Genomic DNA, 23,584 nt, shown 5'->3' with positions numbered 1-23,584 from the left:
GCAAAGAAGATTTTCTAAAAGAAAATAACTACAGTGAGCTTTATCAAGCTTTCAGGAACCTAAACAGAAAGTGTGGTATGGATTCCATGCAGTTAGTTTATATTGTACTGAACTGCTGCAGCCTTTCCTAGCCTGTACAAATAACTGCCTGTGTCACCTCATCACTGCAAGCTCCAAGAGCAGCTGAAAATCCTTCTCTAAAGAAGCTGAAATCCAGCATAGCAAAAGTAGATTATTGAAATAAACCCTACCTTGCCTCTCTGTGCAGAAAAGCTGGTGAACACACAGTAATTCTGGTGCAGGCCTGACTGAAAAGCAGTGCTATTTAGCCTGCACAATCCTAACATTACTAAGCAACAAAACCAATCAAAAAGAGTAAGGAAGTCCTGAGAACTGCTAATGCCAGTGAAAGCAGAGAGCATTCAGCACCTCTGAGAAGGTATTCCTGCTCCTGGAAAATTTATGACTTCCAGCTCCCTGTGATTTCCTCTGGATTTGAAGCCTGAATGAAGGCTGGAATGTCTCACAGTTTGCAGGAAACACAGAACAGAGCCAGTGAGAGGAGCCGTGAGATGATGCTTTCTCTTAATGCAAAGGGCACAGTAAGGAGAGGAAGGCTGGGGGAGAAAAGCTGAGTTTGGCTGAAGTGCTGTAACAACCTCCCTGCATCCTCACAGTTTATTTCTAGTGCTTTTCACCAGGCCCATTCGCTTCCAGAAAAACACAACAGTCCTCTTTCCAGCAATGCAACCATTATATCAAAATACCAACTTTTTACAAATAGTATTCCCCATATTAAATAAAATTTTCATACCAAGTCTCTGCAGTGAAACCAGCACCTGGAATGAAAACCAGGGTGAGCATCAGCAGGGCATCACCTTCTCCTGACACCTGTGGTGACAGCAGAGCCTCACAAAGAAGGAAATGCTGGGTAAAGACTGCATAGAGCAGCCTACTCTGTAAATATGTTATTAGATTTTCTTAAAATTTGCTGCTGAAAGCAAACCTGTTTACAAACTTGCTGCATGTAAAAATATGAACCTTGGGTTTCTGGTCCAGTTCCTATGGATTGAATTGGCTGTGGCTTTGCTTTCTGTGAGGCAGCTCCTGCCAGCCCCATTGTGTGGGATAATTGAGGGTGACCATACTGCTGAGTATCTCTGTTTTGTAGCTCAATGCCCAAGAGCAAGCACCATTCTCCTAGACATTTTTAGAGCTTTTCCCTACTAATGACAATGAATTAACCTACTGCTGAAGCCAAAACAATAGCTGCATGCAAAGGAAAGAGCCTGTATGATTTTAGCATGTCTTGCAGCTTTTTTGGGGGTCTGTAGGCTACTAAAAGTGGTCTTTGCAAAAGGTTTCTCTAATTCTTGGAGATTTTCCAGTATTTAAAGAGTGGAGTATTTACAATGGAAGAATGACTCCATCCAGTAAAATAAAGCATTCTGCACCAAGAGTTTGTCTTCTTGGCTGTTTGTGCTGAGGTTTTACTACAAAAGAAAGAAAACAATCTGCTTAAAGTCATATTGGCAGGTCCTAAATTGTGATTAGAACAAACAAGAAATCTGCTAAGAAACAGCACTGATCAATGCTGATGTAGCATAAGACAAAAAATTTACCTTTCCATTTGACTTGAGGACATGCCATTTAGAATTTTCACAAGATGCAAACTGAATTGGTCTTTCATATTTGTGACTTATTAGACAGCATTTAACAGATGACAATATAGACAACAGAAGTATCTCCCTACAAGGTGTGTAGCTAAAAACTAAAACTATTCTGCTCTTAAAGTGCACGATGCCATGCCCACAATTAACAAACTTCCCTAAAATGTGCAAAACAAATTCCCATAAAATGCAACACATGAAATTTTTCTACATAGCAGCTCCCAGAATTAATGTTCAGCTGAAATATGAGCAAACCTCCTGGCAAATCTCAGCTTCAGCAAATTTTAAAATGCAGGTATTTGGAGAGAGAAACATGAAATGCTTCTGAGTGTTCAGGATTATTTGAGAGCGTAATATATCCTTCATACCAATGCTCACTGATTCTCTTTTTCAAATAAAAGCTCGTGCTATAAAAGTTTTATGCAATTTGGAAGTGGGGGACACATGACCTGCAGTCAAATGGAAGAAATACAAGTACCTTATAAACTAGCATCAAACTGTAGGGAAGGAGATCCCTTTTGAATTTGAGAAGTTCAGCTGTGTGCTAATGTACATGCAAAAGACCCACAGGAGAAATATTAAATATTCATGCAAACTCACTGTATTTATTCCAATAAAAATTATATTTCTTTTGTGGTTTTTTTTCACCCCTATAGACTTTTACCCTTTAGAGAAGGCAAAAAGAGAAAACTTAGATCAGATTTTACACTACAGATTCTGATTATCTGATTAACAGCTGCGATAGTAGAATGTTTTCTTTAGGAAATCAAAGCAAACTTTACCCTAAATCTCTCCCTCATGTCTTCCATCATATCACAAGTCTTTGGGGAGTATCAAAGCACCAAATGCATTCCAGTGCCTTGAGAGTGTTTGATTTGAGTTCTGTAACCCTTCAAAACTGTGAATGGGAGAACAAGGAAAAGGCAGAAAATAAAAATGGATTTTAGAAAAATAAATGTCACAGAAACAGTAAGAGGAGATTTTACAGGGGAAAAATTTAAGACCTCAGGATTTTAGCCTTCTGTACACTGTCTCTAATCTTTTACCCCAGAATCACTTTCTCACAATGAAATAGATACATACTGAGAGTAAAAAATCCCCATTACCTCAGCAACAGTTTTCACACACATAAACATTTCTGATAATGAAAGAGACCCAATACATGTCCAGAAACCCAGTGGTCTCTTACAAGAGTTTGTTTTTCAACAGTGCAGAAGACACATTTGGAAAGACCTCAACCAACCCTGAGCATTTGCAGAGATAGAAATTAAGTGCCCATCAATCTGTAAAAGTCTGAGACAAACCAGAGCTGAGAGCACTACAAAGCTTTCCCCTCCTCTCTGCATTCTCCTGTTTCAGCCTCCCTAATAATTTGTTGATGGCTTTATACGTGGGATTTGATTTTGTAGGTTTTTCCCTGCATCCCAGCTAGAAATATGGCCAACATTTCATTAATTTGTGACTGACTGTAACCTCCAAACTCTCACAGCATGGGCAGCTTGAGTCTGTACCTCTGAGTCTGGGCCCTGGGTGTGCATCACTCCTGACATTCATTCCTACAGTAAATTCTGCCTGAACTTGGCATTTCCCATCCCTGCTTTGGAGTAGTTACTGCTCAGACAGTCATTCAATCTAGCCAGCACATTAAAATATTTTTAAAGAATTCAGGGATAAAAAAAGAAGCAATTAATAGCTTCAGATCTTCCTGGTGTGAGTTACCAGGGCACCCACACTTCACTGGGACAACATAAAATCAACAACTATGAGGATTGGAGTCCAGGTTCACCCCAAGTTGGAGATAAAAAGCAAGCAGCCCTCTCCACAACAGAGAATTTCTGCCATGGGGCAGCTGAACCCCTGCAGGGTCTCTGGCAGCATCTCTAATGAACAGAGAGGAGCTCCAGAGGGCTTCTAAATTCACAAGTTCAGGTTGGCACCTTTGAAGGGCCTGCCTGAGCCTCATGAAGTTGTACCTATAATATTTCTGTATTCTGATTATTCCTATAATCAGACTATTTTAATTATCCTCAAACTGATGGATTTATTTTCTCCACTAAGATGAAATTAAATTTTAAGAAATCATCTCTAAAAAGTGGTTTTAGCACACAATATGAATCTGATAATAAGCAAAGTGCAGCTAAAGTGTTCAAAGAATTGAGAGGAATCCAATTCTGCTACACATATGAAAAAGAGATTTACATTCTTTTTTAATATCATCTTCTTCTCCTGTCCTGCAGAAATATTCACACAAAGATACAGTAGATATTTACTATACGACCCTCAGCATTTACCATCAATAAAAAGGGCATCTGCATTAAAGGGTCTTGTTATAATATCAGAGAAAAACTATTAATAACTATCTAAAGGAAACTAACTGAATTAGAAAAGAAAATGTTGATTTTTTCATTTGCCAAGAAGTTGAAAATCACTGGAGGAAGCAGATGCTACAATTGTACTTAATGTAATTTAAAATTTGAAAACAGAACAGCAGTTTTGGCTATACTGAAACATGGTTGTAGCAGCAGCTGGGAAGGATCTGCTAAGCAGCTCTTGTGATTTATATCTTTGAGAGCTCCATGGGTCACTCAACATAAACACCCTTGTTTGTCTCACACATCCTGCTAAAAATGATTAAGATTTAAATGAGGTTTCAGGTCTCTGAACTATGAATTCTGAGAAAAGGTAGTGTAACACAAAAAACCAAAGTAAGAACGTATCTTAGAAATAATGTGGTTAAAAATATTTAGTAATAATTATTTCCTTGTCATTCTTCACAGAGTTTAGATAAAAGCTTAGATAATTTCCCCCAAAACTAGAAACAAGAACTTTGTGTGTGCTACTTGTTTATCACAGTGACAAACAATTACAGCTTTGAAACTCAAGTACAATGTCAGCACAACAAAAGTTCAAAAAGAGTGAAATCAGATTTCCCCTTAGGGCTTTATCCAAATTAGCTTTGTATTAACTAAAATAAGTGTATCAACAATACTTATTCCTATTTCTCGTAAAATATTTACTATAACCTTTTTTTAGAAATGGGGATCTCTGCCCTTTTCAAAACTGCACCACTTCACAAGTTGATCCTACATAAAAACAAATCACAGAACCAGAAGAATCTGTGTATGGCAATAATGAAGTCCCAGCTCCAAAATAAGCAAAATCTCAGAAATAGTCTTTTAATCTCATTCAGGAAACCATTCCATCAGTAGCCTGCATGCATGCAAGCTGCAAATGTTTAAATATTTAGCCAGGTTGAGACATTTATGAACAGCAGTTTTTCACACATGCACATGTGCTATTCTGCTCCAAAAAAATTGCTTTGAGAATGGAAGGAGAAAAAAGCAGCTTTTTTTAAAGAAAAAAAAGGATGAAAAATGATAGCCTCTTGAAAAACAAGCTAATTAATCTATAAAAAAATAGATATTTATATTGTGATGGTTACTCCCATCATCTCCACTAGCATCAAGTCACCTTCTAATCAGAATTCAGGAAAAGAGCAGCAAGATGTGATCTCCCAAAACCTGCTGAAGCATTTTTGCCACACAGCCAATTACATCATAATAAAGCATCATCTTCCCCTTCAAAACAAACAAACAAACCCACAAAAAACAAAATAACCCAACCCAAAGCAAATCCCACAAAAATCCCCCAAACAAACAAAACACCATATGAAAAACAACTTCAAATAATGCCAAATACTACCAAAAGATGATACAAATAAAGAGGTATAATACCTTCAGGACTTGGAAATTCAACTAGAACTCTGTGAAAAATGACACCCACTGGCCTTGGAAAGCCTGTCTGTGTCAGTGTGGGGATGGTCACTGAGCAATCAGCACAGAGCAGGAATTCCAACAGGTCTCTGCTCTCAAACCTCCCAACTCAACACCATTCCTAAACAGAAAAAATACTGACTGGCAAGTCTTACTGCTAATGCAAATGAAGACACCACCACTTTAAAAGCCATGGAAAATGAAAAGTTGTCTGGCTCAGCCAAAATTTCAATTAGTTTTCCTACTTTATTGAGACACGAGAAAATTTAATTCTAGGAAGACGTAGAGAAAATGGTGCTCTGTGTTATTTGTACTGTACAACTGCCATGGGGGTGAGAAAAGAAAATGATTTACCAAAATATGAGTATTGGTCTAATACTGATAACTGTGACGGACAAAAGACTTTCTAACAATTTAAAGTTAGAAAGTGAATGTTTATTCAGCACTGGGCAGCAGCGTGGGGTAGCCCCCTAATAGACACTGTAAAATTACAGGTGGTCACAGAGTCTATTTATTGACAAAAGGTTCACACAAATACATATTCATAATACCAGCTCCTCCCATCCCTGCTTCCCATGGTAATTAGCTGGAATAGCTATTAAGCATTTATGGTTGGCTTCTTGAATTAAGTCTGGGGTCGTTTTTGTGGGGAGGGGTCTCAAAAGGAGGAAGTAAGGTGAGTCTTCCTCACCCTGGACTCTCGACATTTTCTATCAATGACAATACAAATGGCTTTTGGGGCAACTCCAGTTTTGCAAAGAATGTGTTTCTGGTTGCAATTGTTTGTGTTCTTTGGACCTACCTACCAGTTTCATCCTTTCCCATTGCAAGCACAGCTGAACAAACATAAATTGACAGGCAATCAATTATTTAAGTTTCAGGTAACTATCTCAAGCCCAGTTTCTTCTAACTTTTAACTAAAATCCTAATTTCTTTAAGATTAGTGTTTCAAAAATACTCTGTAAGCTGAGAAAAACCTGCCTTTGTTAGCAGACATCCCAGCACCAGAAGAATCTGTAAGGGAAAGAGAGAACACTTCCATAAAGCATCCACACGCTCTGGGTGCTTCCCTGCACCAGGTGTGCTGAGACTCCAGCACTGCAGCAAGTGTGACACTTCAAGCACTTTAATGTCAATGGGGCTGTTTATAAAAACCTCTTCCCTTCACTTCCAAGGGGAACTTCTCACATGTTTCATACTGTATAAAATGCTGTGTTTATACCAACTGCCACTTCGGAAAGACATAAACCAGGTTTAAATCCAGTATCTGCAAAATGTAAAGCTGAGAAGTGTTACCAAGCAGCTGGACAGTGTTTTAATTCAATGGAAGATGTTTCTGTTTCCACTTAGATCAGTGAAAATCTGGGCTACCTTTGCTGACTTCAGTGGAATTGCTGCATCCAGTGCATAACTGGATGGGATATTTGTACTTCTGATCCATCCTGGACCTCTGCTATACCTACAAGATCCCCTGCAGGCAGGCAGAGGGGCTCTGGGAGGGGAGGAAGTGCATTAGCTCAGGTCTGGTGTCCCTCCAAGCCACATCACTGGGATAAAACTCATCAAACTTGCCAATATACCCAGAACAGAAACATTTCTGCTGCAATAGCCTGTCCAAACCCCAAACCTGAACGTTTTTAAGGAAGTATAAATATCTTAAAGCACGGCTGAATTTTAAAAACTCCCATTTTTATACACACTGAGCTAAATAGAATAAATACACTACTTCAGCTGGAACAGATCTACAATGATCATCCACTGCCTGAGCACTTCAGGGCTGACTAAGTCAAAACATGATTTTAAGGGCACTGTCTCTTCAACACTGACTGACTCAGAGGACTGACCACCACTTTGGGCAGCATGGTCAAAAAATAACACACACTTTAATTTTATCACCACCAAAAGATGACTGGACAAGTTTTACTCAGCCTCATCATATTACTTAGGATATTTCTGTGACAGGCTGGGCTTATTCTCAATTTCCAAGTTGTAAAGCTTCCAACTTCCAAGCTTTCAGCCCAGATACATTTCTACACATCCTTTCCCTTGGCTCTTGCCCTGTTAATTCCACTGGGCCCCAGAGGACATCCCTGCCCAACCCCTGATGTTCCCTGGGTGCCTGCTCCCATGGATGAGATGGCACTGGGCAGCAGTTTGCCTCTCATGGCACTCACAGCCAAATGCCAGAGTTTCCTTCAGGTAACACAAAAACAAGATGCCCTTTAAGAAAAAGGAAAGGAGTATAACAAGATTTTCAAGAAAACAAAAAAGAATAAAAGAAAAAAAATGGAGAAGGCTCAAAACTTCCTCTGCTGTCACAGCTGTTCTGGGATTTGAATTCTGTTTAAATATTGTTCAGTGTAAGAGTCAAACATTCAGAAGAACATACAGCTGGGCAACAAGCACCAGCCCTGGACTCTCTCATTTCTGCTGCACTGTGAGACCTCTCACCTCTCACACGAATTGAAGTAAACAAATGAAAGGAAACTTTCAAGATCAGTGTCTTGATCTAAGTATTTCTGGCAGAAGTGCACTAAGGCAAGCTGTAATACTATGGAATTAGTTAACAAAATGCTAGTTAAAGTAAAAACATTTGTACCTTAAGGTGTTAGTTTGTCTTTGGAGTTACACAGAGTATTATCAGGAGAGCTATCAGTGATCTAAACCAGTTTATTCAAGTTAAAACCCACCATGCTTTCTTACCCAAAGCCATGCTTTTACTAATTACAGCACTTTACAGAAACTGCAAATTACTCCAGCTTTGGTAGTAGTTTACAGAAAATGAATCTCAATGTTTATTGCATTAAACTATATATAAATCAGAAGTGCTTTGAAAGTAGAATGGGTACATAGAGACAAATTTCTTTTACACTGCAGTGTTTTAGCAGATGCTACTTTTAGAGGGAATCAACTTTTAAATCTCAAATGAAGTTTTTCAGATGAACACTGATACAAAAATTTGCTTTTCAAGCATATTTCATTCCTTTCATTTTTTGGAAAAAATGTCTGGGTCAATGTTCTTTTTGATTGAATCAAACAATGCATATTTTTGACGAGTTTGGTGTTTCACTATTTTTTCAGTCATTACCTGTTGTCACAATAGCCTTGTCATTCTATATTGTTCTAGACATAATTTCTTTTCTTACTAAGACAGACTTATTATTGCTAAGACTAACAATGTCAGTAATTGGTATTGTCCAGTTCAACATCATTTCTCATTAGCCAGCTGCAAACTCAGGATACCCTCAGCACTGCAGCTGTTTCACAAATCCAACCACCACTCTAAACATCAACATCTAAAACAGCAAAAGAATTTAAAACCCAAATCCATTTCATATTAAAAAAAACATAATCTTGTCAGGAATGTCCTTTGTGTTCTAAATATTTCTGTTTAGCCAGAATAAACCATTCCCTGGACAAACCAGGAAAGCAAGGCTTTCTAAAGCAGGACAGAATGAAAACTTTTATGCTCTACTTTTGAAGCTATTTCTGAGCACGCAGTTTCAAAAGCAGCCTCAACCAATCCAGTTAATGCTTCCCAGCTCCTGGATGAGCCCTCAGACCCCAGAGCTTTACAGTAATTGTGGAAATGTAGAAATGCATCCTCTGCTACTGTGTGGGCCTGTGCTGTAATTCATTTTCAACAGCTGGAGCAAGGCATTATTTTACCATTTTTGCTGCTTTTCATAAACAAGAGGAATTGTCCTGAAAGACACTGGCCCGTGTCCCAGAGCTCCAGGGCTGTGCAGCCCTCATGCAAAACTCACCCTGTGCCCACACCAAGCCACTCTCACCTTCCTCCTCAGCAGGATGGGGGAGAAACAAGATTAAAAGCTCAAGATAAAGGCAGTTTAATTAAAAAAAAAAAAAAAAAAAGAAAAAAAGAAAAAAGTGAAGGCTGAACATGGAAACAAATTAAAATACAGAAAAAAGATGATTTATTCTCCATTTCCCTGCAGCAGGCAATGTCTGGCTGCTTCCTGGGGCCTCAGTACAGAGAGGCTGCTGTGTAGAACAAATCCTTAATGATGTCCAGTGTCCCCCTTTCCTTCTGGCTTTTATCACTGAAGGTGACATCCCACTGTAGGAACATCCCTGGGCTCAGCCAAGGTTGGGTGTCCTGGCCATGTCTCCTCCCAGCCCTGTGGGATCCCTGCTGAGCCAAACCAGCCCTGATATCAGAGCAGAAGAGCATTCTGTGAGGAGAGGTAACTGCAGCCCAGCCAGAGCAGCATCCCTTCATTTGGACTTGGAAAAAACTTCTTAACCAAAGGGCAATACTCTGAGGTTGCTCTAGTTCTGAGTGTTTGCAAATATTTGAAGCTGTTTTGTTAGCAGCTAATGTCAGTGAAGAAAAGCTTGACTACACATTCTGTCCTCAGTTAAGAGGAGTAAATAGCTTCCCCCTAAATTCAGCTAAAGACACAACATTGTGCTAAAAAACTCAAATAACTGCATTCTGATGACAGATCACAAGTTTCAGTACTGTAAGGAGAAAATTCTTTACTTAAAAGAAAGCTCTTGGAACTCATGGATGATTAATGTCACCCTTGGGCATTTCTCTCCTGGTCTCTGAATTAAGAGAAATTGTTAACACAATCTTCTGATCAAAGAGCATCACTGGGTACCAGAACATAATTTTTGCTTTTTGTGTTTGAAAAGGTAAAACATCAATGTCCTCTGGGAAGAAAAGAAAAATAATCACAAGTAGGATTACAAAAGAAAAAGTCAAAGATAAAGGAAGACTAAAATTCAGCTCTGCTGGATATTCCCTCAGCCTCCCCTGCAGATGCCCCACACCAAAAATGCCCAGACACTGCTCAGGTGCGGATGGCCAAAATCTGCACAAGATGACAATTGTAGTCATTGACCTGTATCCAGCAAAACCAAATTAAATTCAAGTTTCATTATGGAACAGATAAGTGAAGCAAAATGAGGAGAGATAAGGAGGGAAATGGAGCAGGGGGGAAGGTGATGGAAATTAAAGCAGCCTGTGAAAGGGCTTTGGGCAAGACCCAAAAACTGTAGATAAGAGTGAAAAATCTACAAGGCTGGGAACAGCAAGAAAAGCAATTGCTTAGCTTCGCTCCCTTTATGCTGTAAGTAGAAAAAACCCCAGATTTGGCATGGGTAGAGAAACTAGACTATGACAAGAAATATTTGGTGCTTTCATCAGCTTGTCCCATCACAGCAACAACTCAGAACACCCCAAATTTTGCCCATCTACACAACCCAAAGGAGGTGATGTTGTGTGTATGCCTGATACCTTTCAACATGTTCTAACACATAACTTCACACTCAAGTCTAATTCACATGAAGTCATTTTAAAGAAAACAAAAGTAACATGATATACCAATTTATTTTATAAATGTCTGCACTTACAGACTAAAACATGTGGATTTGCTTTAAATTTAACCTACACTGTTTTATTGATGAATTTCCTAAATCCATCCTAAATTAGGCTACATCAAATAGAAACCTGCAAATACATTTTCTCACTGTTTGCCCAGCTTTAGAGGCTATCAGAATATATAAAAAATTTCCTTTACAGATTTCATACAATACATGGAAGATGAAGAGAATAATTTCAATCATTAATCAAAAATTACTTCTTGCCATTAACATTTGTTGTTTTTTTTCTCTGAAAGTTTACATGTCACAGAAAGCAGAAAGTACAGATGAGTAAGGTCTCTATTTGTCTTCCCATAAACACTGCCTCTCAATGGAATCTGCTCCAAGGGTAAGGTTCAGACTGGAATCCCCCACTCCCCTGGCTGGAGGAACTGGGATACTGGGCTGATATAAGGGTCACAGTAGCAGCTTGGGAAGAGATCCCAGGGGATGCACTTGCCCAGAATATAGATTTGGCATATACCAAAATAAATCCAACCAAACAGAAAGCTTGTTCACAGTTCCGCCTCATTTCGTATTTGAATATAGACCACATGTCTGGGGATTAAGCTGGTGAACCCAATCTGTCTCTTCCAGGAAACAGCAATGAAACAACTGGGCCATAGAACTGTCAATTATTTCATAGAGACCAGCTGTGCACCAAGCTGAGCTCCAAACACAGGCCCTGCTTCTGGAAGAACATCTTCTGTAACAAGAGCCTTGAACACAGAACACATTCACGTGTAACTGACCCAGAGATCTGCCCACAGGAACAAACATCCTGCACATTAATACTGCAGAGAGGACCCACAACAATACCCCTCCAAATACCCCTTTTTCCATTTAATACTTTGTTTACTGGGAGTGTTCCTTTACCACTTCATATAGGAAAGAATCTAAGATGGGGAAATTGCACTTGTCCTTGCTACACTGACTTTATTGGCGCCCAAATGATGTTTCACCAGACAGTAAGCAGACCTCTATGGAGAAAACAGCCTGCAAGATTCTAGAGTTACAGGTTAAAAACCAGACACAAGCAGCACAGGATCCATAAATCTCAGGCAACACTAAAATGAACTGAAGTTTATTTTTCCTTTTGATCTCACTCACAGACTAACCAGGCTTTTACCTAATACTTTGAAGAAGGACACACAAAAAAGCTGACAGTTTTTATCATTCATTTCCAGTACTGATGCCTTTTCTCCAGTCTTTTCAAGAGTCGATACTTGCCCATGACTGCAGAGGTACACAGAAAAGATGGATAGTAAATCCTGATGGGGAAAAAGGCCCCCATCACTTCTTGTCTTGCACTTCTAAGAAAGTACAGTAATTTCACGATTATAAGACACACCTGATTATAAGCCACACTTCTGGGTGTTGGCAACTGTCTTGGGTTACAATACAGAATGTGATAAAAGGTATCTGTTCTATCACCATCTGTTGAGGGTGGGGGCAGTGATCCTGATCTCCACGGGAGATATTCTGCTAATGGGCCATCCATTGAAACCAGGCAGGGCATTGTTCTTTATCTTTTCACAACCCATCCTTCCTCCAGCCAGTCATTTTCTGCTAATGGCCATTGAGTCCCACTGTGGGACTGATAAAATTACTGCATCCCTTTGGAAGTTGCTCCAGCCAGGGGGAAAAGCCCAACATTTCTTACCAAGATAAAAACAGAGGTTTTGGGACACTAAGGGAGCCCCTTTCTCCACTGGATTCCAGAGGGAAACCGGATTTCTCCACATCATCACTGGACTCCAGAGGGAAACTGCACCTTGTACAGGAGCACTGCTCCAACTGAGCCACATCTGTCACTGCAGGAGGATGCAGCCACCATGGAATGGGACTGCTGCCAACACCCTGCCTGACGGGTGTCAGGTTGTACTCTGACTTTGTCAGGGTTTGGGGTTTGTTTCTTTGTAGTACTGTATTTCTATTTTAATTTCCCTAGTAAAGAACTGTTATTCCTAATTCCCATATCTTTGCCTGAGAGCCCCTTGATTTCAAAATTATAATAATTTGGAGGGAGGGGGTTTACATTCTCCATTTCAGAGAGAAGCTTCTGCCTTTCTCAGCAGACACCTGTCCTCCAAACTAAAACAGCAGCTTTTAATTCTTTGCCCATGTATAAGCCTCACCTGATTATAAGCCGCACTTCTGGGTTCGGGCCAAAATTTTAATCAAAATGGTGCGGTTTATAATCATGAAATTACTGTAAATGTTAATGTTATGAGTTATGTTAATGACTTGTGTCAGTAATATTTAATCATACATGTTTTGTAAAAAGTTTCTGGGCAGTAACAGCTGGAGTAGGAGCCACAATCTTGTTTATGAGGGACAAACTTGTTAAAGGAACTATACAAAGAAGCCAATGAAGTCTCAGCCAGGAGTCAGACAGAGTGGGGGAAATAACCACCTGAACAATTCAGACAGTTCCAACAGCTTGAAAGCAAAACATCCTCACAAAGCTACTGAAAATGTGACTTTTTACACAATCAAAAGCTGATTTCTGGATGTGCATTCACTTCATTATTTGAAGAGCTTCCCTGTAAAACTCGCCCTGTGACAGTATCACAGGAGCAGGGCTCAATTTCTCTAATCTCCTTAAAACTTGGACAAGAAAAAGCTCTTGCAGTGGAGAAACCATTTGGTCCTTCAGATCACCAGACTCACTACTGAAACAAATATGCACAAGGTGACATCATCTTCTGCTTAACTCATTGTGCACACATACCCTAATTGTGATTATCTACCACACATCCCACAGCCAAATGGACATTTCAGAAATGTCAGGCTGGCCATGAGATATTTGTGTTTCTGGATAGGAAAAGACCTGCAGCACCGAGACCCAGTTGTTGAAGCTCTGTTCCAAGCTGCCACTGTAAGACTGAATGCAAACATCCAGTGGCCAGGAGTGTTTTCACTTACTGGCAGTATTGCTACCAATCAGACAGGTGCTTTTATGAAATCATAATAAATGCTTGCTGACAGAAAAAGTCAACAATAAAAGTGCTCACCTCATGCTCCAAAATCTCACTTTTTGTTTGCACCTTTTGCATTCATTGTGTATTTCCCAACCTATGACAAAAGTTTGTGATACAAGAACAGGACCTCAAAAAGAGAATACTTCAATAGAGTATCACTTCAAGAGATGAGGTAAATATTTGATTTCTCTTAGGAAGCACTGCTAGGAGTGGTTGCAGTGCAATTCCAGCAGGTCAGAAGTCTGTCAGCTCTCAGCCATCAATACAGAGTTCTCCCTGTGGGCTTTGGCAGCTTCCCTGTGTCCCACTGAGACAAGCATGATCTGAAAACTCTGAACATAATTCAGTATTGAGACAGGAAAAGAGATTAGAAATTAAAATCTTGTTCAAAGTTGATACTTATGCCAGACCCACCAAGTTGCTTAGAGAAAGCTTTATACAGAGAGTTAAAGCTGCTTTGTTAGGCAGCTTTAGAAATATTTTGAGCTGTGGGAATTTCTCCCCCGGTTTGCCCTTCTTCCCTCCCTTTTTTGAGTAAGAACTTGTATGAACCAGTATTCAAGGCCAAGCTGCAGAAATCATACAGGGCCACTGGGTCATCTGCATTACAATGCCTGATTCAGCATGTATTTATATCATAAATTATGTTTCATTATAAGAAAATTATTTCCTGTCAAAATGGCAGTGCTCCATTTTGACAGTTAATTTATATGCTTGACCAAAAAAAATAGACCCCAGTAAAAAGTTGATTAACTTAATTTTATTTCCTGCATACCCATGTGGAGGCAAAGAGTACAATCAGAGATTGACAGTTTTATTATCTGGATCAGATTATTTTTGATTAGACAAGGAATGGTCCTACATAGCTATAAACATATAAATGGTAAAGATCCTGGACTAGTAACTATGTCTGTATTGGTTACATTTGTATTTTAGTAATAGTTTGTTTTTTTAAAATTAAATCTACAATATTTACCTTAACAGTTATAAGCTGAAAGTGTTCACAAGTTTCTCTGAGAAAACTTGTGCTTGGAAAAGAAATATTGTATATTACAAGTTATATTTTTGTATTGTTCCCTTCCAAAGTAAAAGATGATTTCTAGGGCCCTGCACTGCTTTTGCCAAAGCAAAGAAATGCAATGTGTGAATAAAATAAGTTACATTGGTAACATATCTGTGGCTACAAATACATCAGTGCTGTCCAGTTTCATTTATTAAATAAGTCTAATAGTTCATAACGATGGGACTTACAACACGCCCTTTTCAAAATGTGAATTATTTCTCAGCAAAAAGAGTTTCTGTAATTCTAATTTTTTTAAGAGTTTCTGTAAGCCTAATCATAATACAAAGTATCTAAATTTGAGATATCAAAATTCAGTTTTGGTTGATTTTTTTTTAAGAAATATTTCCTGATTTCTACAGGTCTTAACTTTGGTCTTAGATGCAAACAATAATGCTTCAGCATGCCAGTGCTTCCAAATAGCTTGAAAATATAAGCAACACTGATAGATTTCATTCAATGAAAATGACATTAACTGTCAACAAACCAAGTACTATGGATGAATTAGAATTCCTCTTCTTTATTAAACTCTCCTAATCACACAATTACTGCTTGTTAGGACAAGTTCCCTACACAGTCCTTCTGTCAACAACAAATAATCAGCTTCACCCACCTGAAAATTCAGATAAACTATTAAGAACTAATAATGGGAAACCTGCATAAGTCCACTCTTTGTCTCCATTCAAAGCATTTTCAAGAAGATGAAAAGCCCCAAGTGGACCTGACAAGACTGAACAGTGCTCTCATCTGCTCACTTGTCTCTGTAAGACACAGATTTTGGGTAGGCAGCCACACAAACAATTCCCAGCTGAAAACATGATCCATTTTCCTCTGACAACCTTTTAAACTTGCCACAGGAGCATCAGTGTCCTCACATCCACTTAACCAGCAGGCAGAGCCAGGACTCCCGGTCACAAACCTGCACCAGTCTTGGAGACACTGAAATCTCCAGCCCCAACAACACATCAGAGCTGTGGCTGCCCCATCCCTGGATCTGCTCCACTGGAAGGTGTCCATGTCCCTTGGAACTGGGTGAGCTTTAAGGCCCCTCACAACCAAAACCATCCCAGGATTCACTGATTCTATGCCAGGTGTTCTCTACCCTTGACCACGCATGGCAGTTTTGCACATTTTCTCCAGTCTCCCACATTTTCTTTCAGGTGATTGACCTGGAATTCACATACAGAGAATCTTCAAGTTCCTCACCTGGAGCTATGTGTCTTGCCTTAATCCACCCTTAATTTTTGCTGCAATTGTGAACTCTGCAAACAGAGGCGTTATGCTCATCAATCTTCCTGCCACAGTTTAGTAATGGAAATCAGGTCAGGCTCCACCATCTTCCCCAATACAGACTGAAGAAGTCAGCTCAAATTAAAAATGTCATGCACAGAAATGCATTTCCAAGAGGCTAGCAGTGTTTTTTATAGAGGATTATGGAAAAAGACACCACAAGCTGTGATGATATTAAAATAAATGCACACATCTGTAGGAGAAGAGCTTTGCTGAAAATCTAACATAAGGGCAAATTCCCAAGATTAAAGGATTTAAACAATGAGCTGCCAAACAAGGCTAAGGGTATTTACAAGATGAATGACTTTTTAAAAATCCATGCAGAACTTTGCTGTAGTGCCCAATGAAAGCCAATATGGCCATCACTCACTCTAACAGCCCAGTCAAGCCATGGCCCACGAACAACTCCAATATTTAACAGATCACAAATGCAGAGGTGCCTCCTCCCTGTGGGAATGAGACATAAGAAGGGCATTGGAATGTACAACTGCCAGATCCTCCAGGCCTGGCTTTGGATTTTACATAGTTACAGTCACAGAAATGACAGTTGGAATATGTGAAACTGAGGAGAAAATAAATTTACTGGAACAACTCAAAGTTTCTGTAGCAGAATAAACATATCCAGTAATTCTGATGTTCTGCTGCCTGCACAACATAGTCAGAAGAAGAATTTAATAAGAGAGTTGTTAAAAAGAAAGTAAACAAGAACCACATATTCACATAAGTGCTTTTGTCTTCTGCTCTAAACACACAGCATTTAAGAGGAAAAAACATGATTTTGTATAATGCCAAAAATATGACAAGAGCTGATTATTGATTACCAGTAATCAGTGAGGTGACACACACAGTGTCAATGTCTAAAATTTCTGTAATAGCAATTCCTAACTGAAATGATTCCCTCCTACCAGATTTAATACCTCCAAATCATCACCAATATTGCACAACTTCCTGCTATTTCTTTTCCAACTTTCAGGCTATTCTATCCAAATGAGAACATTGTAAATACTTATTGCCCCAGTATTTACTGGGAAATTTTCCCAATTCCCCAGTAAATATATTCCATAGCTTTGTGTACCTGAAATGACACATATATATGTGTATATATGTACACACAAACATCTGAAAAACACCCAGAGCTTACAGGTGCAGAATTACATCTGCTGCAAACCATTGTTTGGATTTTTAATCTTGACACTGGGCTCAATACTACCCTGAATAAAAGCAGAAATATAATTTGCTTTTGATTTTTGAAGAGCTCTAAGAAAGTTAGAAAAGCTCTAAGAAACTTCAGAGTGCACCTCTAACTAGAGCATTTGATGCTCTCAGCAATGTTTAATTGATACATTTCCATCCAGTTCAGTAATTCAGAGGTTAAAAGGGAGAGATCAGGGGGAGGAGAGAGACTTTAGCAACTTCTTGTCATTACTGAATTGTAAGTAAAGGTTTAAGCTACTCAAAATTCTATCTTTTGTGCAGATTTCATAAAGTCTTCACAGATATCAATTAGTATTATTCAAGGACTCCGGGTGTCTCAAATTCCTTAGATGCCCTGGTGATTTTAAAGTGCTTTTAAATGCATGTTTCTATAACCACTGTTATGCTTTCTAAACAAGCAAATTAAAATTCCATAGATTAGGAAGGCAGGGATTGGTTCACTTCATTAGAGTTTGATCCCTTCCATTTTCTGAAAATCCATTTTGTTAGGTAAGACTGAGCTTCTATTGAATTAAATACTTCACTTCCTCTTTTTTCTCCCCCAAATACTTATCTCAAATTAGCTCTACAATTTCCCCAAGAAGCTTCTCAAAAGTATGAATTTTTGATTTAATCCAGGGGTATTGGTCTAATGGAGGGCACACTGAGCACACACATCATCTACACTCCCTAACAAAACTAAAGCCAAATTACAATTTATTTTCTAAAGGGAGAAATCACAGTAATCACTCAAATTTCCAGATGTAAGTACCGATTTCCTAACAAGGGCCAGTTAAATTCTCCTATGCCAAATAAGCATAAAGTAGGAATTGGTAGGAAATAAACAGAACAGACTAAAACTAACGTTAAGAGAATGTATTTGGATTATCTGTGAATAAATCAATTAAATGCCTAGAAGTATTTCAGTAACATAGAGGTGATCAATTTATTTGCAAGATAAAGTGATAGTATGTATTTTATTCCTCTGCATCAGCAGCAAACTCTGCTAGCAGTTAATAAAGATATCTGCCCTTTTAGAGTTTTCTTCATACTTGCTCGTTCAAGAACTGAAGCAGAATCAAAACTCATGAGAAAATGCCTGAGTTACAGCTAACATCAAGCTAGCACCAGCTCAGACTGCAGGAGGAAAAGAAAAGGAAAAACACTTGTGTGGGTGATGCCTTTGAAGTCTTTCAATAGACAAATGTCATGTAGGTTTTACTCCCTGTGCAAGAATACTGTAAATTCAGACACATCCCGACTGCCAGCTCAAAGTGTCCACAGAGCAGAGCAAAGGGGCTGGAAATGCTCTGCTAAATCACTGTCTGCCTCATCTCACTTGTGAAAACACCTCACATGCTCCTGTGGCTAAAACTCAAGGTAGAATCAGCCCCCAGCTCTGGGTTCTGCCTTGTGCTGTTTGTGTTTCTCTGTGAAAGGGATGCTTGTGTGCTGCTGGAAGCCTTTAGAGAAATGGGATTGTGAAAGTGAAGCCAGACAAACAGTTGGCATTGCAGAGAAATCTGTCCCCTAAGCAGAGGCCCAGCAAAGAAACACAACATGCTCTGTCCACCTACAAAATATCTCTGATGTTTAGAAAAGACATTGAAAACCTTTATCAGTTACCATGAAAGACTGGCTGCACAGGAACTACTCCCCTGTGTTCTCCTGAAACATATACACAGTTCCCAGTCATTTTTTGTCTGGTACTTTACTGTATAAACAACCTGTTAGAAAAGTCACCATCACCAGCAATCCTCCCCCCAGTTATATCTCTCTATTGGTTTTGCCAGACTGTCCTTTTAAACAGGAAGTTGAAACATATAGGTTATCTTTTTCTCTTTTTAAATAGGGATAATAGCTTGGTTTACATATTTCTTTTAAAATATGACTTTTAAGTCTTCCTCTGAACATACTGCAAACATCAAGATTACCCTTCACCTGACTGCTCCACCTCACATCATTAGTACAATGCTAAAACAAAAGCAGAATTTTATATTCATATGTTTGTGAATCAAGATTGAATGATCTCTGTTTTTGCTTTAAAATAATGTGCATAGACAATAGCTCAGATAAACTGCAATGATCAAGTACAATTTTAAGAACAAACTTGCTTTATTCTGATTCTTGATGTATATCCAGGGTGAATATAAGAACTGAAAACCACTGAGTCAGAGGGTGAGAGTGACAGGACCTGGTGACATTAGACAGGGAGACAACACATTGGTGCAAGGAAGAGGTGCTGATCACTTTGCTCACCAAGACAAAGCAGAGTGAAATTTGGATAAATAACTAACCTCAGTCAGGCTGATTTGATTGGAAGTGCTGCACCATGAGTTGGACAGCATTGACCCACAGACAAAAGGGGAAGAGCCTCATGTTCCCCATACCCACCACCCCTTCCTGGCCTCCAATGTCCAGCCCCTCCCTGGCACTGCTTTTGGAGCTCCTTCAGCTCCAAGATGGACTGAGTCAGCTTGCTAAGCTGGCAAAAAAGGAGAGAAAAAAGGAAGTGAGAGGAAGAGGGAGGGAGGGAGGATCTTGGCTGGATTGTTTGGTGGCAGGAGGCCAGGAGATCAGCTCTGCTGTGCTCTGTGGCTGCTCCACAGCGTGGCTCTGCAAGGCTGCCTGAGCTGCTGGAGCTGCACCTGTGGCTCTGAGAGGGATTTGCTGCTCTTCCCCTCCTGGCCACACATTCCCCTTGACTTCCCTTCTTACAGCCCCTTGTTTGAATCCTCAGCAGTTCAGTTCAGCCTGCTAGCCAAGCAAAAAAATAAATTCTTTTTCTCTCTTTATCTCCTACCAGTCCAGGAAGATGAAGCAGCTCCTTCAGGAGAAGACAAGCAAGAGAAATAGCTCAGGGGAGAGTGCTGTGCTCCTACTGGAAGGCGAATTTCTGGATGAGATTGAGTTCTTAGACAAGCTCCACAGCTCTTCAGCAACCTTTGGCTGCAGCCCTACAACAATCTCATTAACACCTGCCTGGTTTCTGCCTCCTCCCACCTCTGGGCTGCACAGGTGCTCCTCCACTCCTTGCCATTAAACAAACAGGAAAACCTTTTTCTCTTTTTGTGAAGAGCTGAACTGGCTCATCAAGAAGTCAGCTAAACCCTTGCACCAGCAAGGAAATGGGTGGGATCATGAAGAAAGGAGAGAGAGATTAGAACCTTTGCAAACTAAACTATCAGAAGAATCACAGCTTAAAAATGCAGTTGAGTGCATTTAAATACAGGAACAAAGACCTTCCAGAATTTAATCTGAAGTACATATTTACTCTAAGATAAACTTTCAGATGAATGCTGCTTCATTACAAAATAAAAACATCACTGCTGCCTTGTTTAGACCAACACAAATCAGAAATTATCACACACAAGTTTGCTTTACAATTGTATGAAAATAAGTTTGCAATGTTTTCTGTCTACTACTTCCAGTATCACTATTAACTAGAAATCTCCTACACATTTACCTTTCTTATTTTCACAGTTTTTCTAGGTAATGCAAATGTATTTTGTAGGTAATGGAAAGTATCTGCAAGACAGCCTTAAAGGTTGTGACGAAAAACAACCTTGGCCATAGTGTGTCCTGTTCTCTGCAGCACACAGAGGTAACAGCTCCTAAATGTTCTGGTAACATTAGATATCAGCCATGAGTCCTGGGAAGTGCCTTCCACAGCAAGGACAGCTCTTAGTAGTTCTTTACAAACATAGTTCTTCATAATAACATGAAAAAATAGTGGATATCAAAGCTGCACTTGGTTCATGTAAACAGCAAATGACTTACTGATCACATGGCTTTTACTGCAGATTCCCAAGTACAGCTGGATACTGGTGCTCTAAGTCAAGCCAGGCTAATCTGGAAACTGTGCATTACCTCAGCCCAGATCAGACTGATCATATTTCACTTTTAATCCCACATATAAAATATAGCAAGTCAGTAGAGTGGAGGTTATCATTGTAAACCAAATTTTGCATTTGCTGCAGATCTCATCATAGTCTTCATTTCCCCTGAAATCAAGGAGACAGGACTACTCTGCTTTGTGAGAAGTAGCAATTTGGAAATGCTGCAATCCTGAATCCTGGTTGGATGCCAGAAACAAATTCTTAATCTATTTCATAATTATTACCATGGCCAAAAGGTGGCCAACATTTACCACTGATAATCAACTTCATATATTGGGGTTTCTTCTTCTTTTTTTTTTTTGAGACACAGAACAATAAGGCTGACCACTTGCTTTACCAGAAAAAGGAACCCTAAAAATATCCCACTTCCTCTGGTGTTCAAATTCACCACATCTATAGATTTGTTTTAAGTTTATGCAGCTGACCAAATTCAGGACAAACATTGCTACACAAAAAATGCTGACACATGGACTAAACCAGAGAGCAGCTGATCTTATGTGCATAATAATGAACTCCCTGATGGAGTTTTCAACTTGGAAGGCCTGATGTGTCTTCTATTTTAGCTTCCTTTCAACAACTAAGGACCTCATTCATGAGGTAAATTTATCTTGGGAAATGCCCTGGAAGCACAGACTGTACTTTTCCTATGTACAGTGGCTTACTATTTTCTGAAGATTTATCACATACATTTGTCAGGAAGAGATTACATTTCATTATTTTCAAAACTGGTTGTACTGTATACTGTACATATAATGAAACACTTTTGCAGAAAATAGAGGATTTTTTTCACAACCCTTCTCTTCTGAATAGTCTTACCTATTTATATAAACCTTGTAATTAAGGGATTTAGGCTCCATCATTTTATCCTTCTTTTTTATTGTGCTGTGTTTTTTTATTGTTACAGGAGCAGCTGAGGGAAACATTTGCAAAGATCTCACAAGGAAAAGTTCTTTTTGGCTTTTTGGCTTTTCACACTGTAAGTGTCCAGCCAGCTCCTGTATAATTACACAATAGTGAGTGAATTAGGAGTGTGGGTTTTAATTTATTGCAAGATTTCTTTTTTAGTTGGTTTGTTGGGGTGCTGTTTTTTTTTTTGGATCTACAGTCCAAAAACCACATCCAAAGTGTAGATGGCACAGGATTCTGGTTTCAGTTCATTCTTTACTTTGGCCATGATGTAAAACATAAATCAACCCCCCAGTGGAATGTAGCTGAGGTTTGCTAAACTTCTGTGACACTGCCATGCATGAGAAAGCCAAAGAACAAGGATACAGAGACACAGGGTGAATATTTATATATCTATTGCACTTGCTGACAAATTGATCACACATTACTCCCTCTTCTTTATGCCATATACAAAAATTAAAGAAAAATAAAACCAAAAGCTAAGATCAGAGGAAGAACACTACAGACATCTCATGGTACTGTAACAACTGCTCTCACCAAAGTATCTGCTTCAATAAAAACACCTAGAAATGGCACATTTTAACCCAATCTTCAAAAAGAGACACAACACACACAGAACAAGCTAGAATTCATCCATAATTCCCCACCACGAAATACATAAATCTCATTTCATTTTGCCATCACTGCTCAAAGATACCAGACATGACAGAAAAGCCCAGTGACAAAAAGCCAAGCCCATCTGCCTGTGGTTACCTCATCTTCTTGCCCTCTACCTTTCAATTCTTCTGGAAATACACATTGTGGGGTTCTATAAACACCATTTTCATTTCCTTTTCAGGGAGTTGTCTAACATCAGTCCTTAATAGTGTGCCTAACTATGTCAAGTGCACAGAAAAGCTCCAGCCTTCTCTCCAAACATCCCTCAGCTCCCTTCTCAAAGGCCTAGGAGGAAACAGAAGCAAACACAATATAAAAGCACTGGAGCATATGTCTGTACACTTTCCACCATCAAAATAGAAAAGTTACTGACCCAGAAATACCCTGAAGTGTGTAAGGTTCTCTAAAGACCCCAAGCAATCAACAGAATGTATCTTGGCTCTACACAAATCAGAATAATATTTTTCTTTATCTTTTTTTCTTCCTCAGACAAGTGCAATGGTAACCTCTCACTGCATGTGATGAAGTCTGTGGTGAGAAGGCTGGAAGGAAGATCAGAGTGCCCAGAGACTGTAAAAAAACAGACACTGACTTGCACAAAACTAGGACTCTAAGCTGTAAGCAAAAAGGATTGGTTTTAATATGTGCCTTGATGAAAAACCTTCTAAAACCTCTGTCAAGTGTGGTATCCAACCCAGCAAAGTGGAACAGGATTTTTCTCCAAAGCACAGGCTGTTTTCATAGCAGGTGGAAAGGAACA

General features: G+C 39.3%; 1 protein-coding gene across 5 annotated transcripts in view; it reads right to left on the bottom strand.

The window, feature by feature from the left end:
* Positions 1-23,584, bottom strand: part of B3GNTL1 (UDP-GlcNAc:betaGal beta-1,3-N-acetylglucosaminyltransferase like 1) — a 108,980-nt gene that overhangs the window by 37,699 nt on the left and 47,697 nt on the right. The window contains exon 1 of one of the 5 annotated variants that reach the window (XM_033076438.1): positions 252-278. The exons of the other annotated variants lie outside the window; for them this stretch is intronic. The gene's annotated coding sequence lies outside the window, so the exon portion shown is untranslated. Of the gene's footprint in view, positions 1-251; positions 279-23,584 lie in introns of those variants that run through there. 5 annotated transcript variants of the gene reach the window in all.

The sequence above is a fragment of the Catharus ustulatus genome, chromosome 20 (assembly GCF_009819885.2).
Source record: "Catharus ustulatus isolate bCatUst1 chromosome 20, bCatUst1.pri.v2, whole genome shotgun sequence".
Taxonomy (NCBI): Eukaryota; Metazoa; Chordata; class Aves; order Passeriformes; family Turdidae; genus Catharus; species Catharus ustulatus.
Note: the sequence above shows the minus strand (reverse complement) of the source record. Positions and strands in the feature narration are given on the sequence as shown.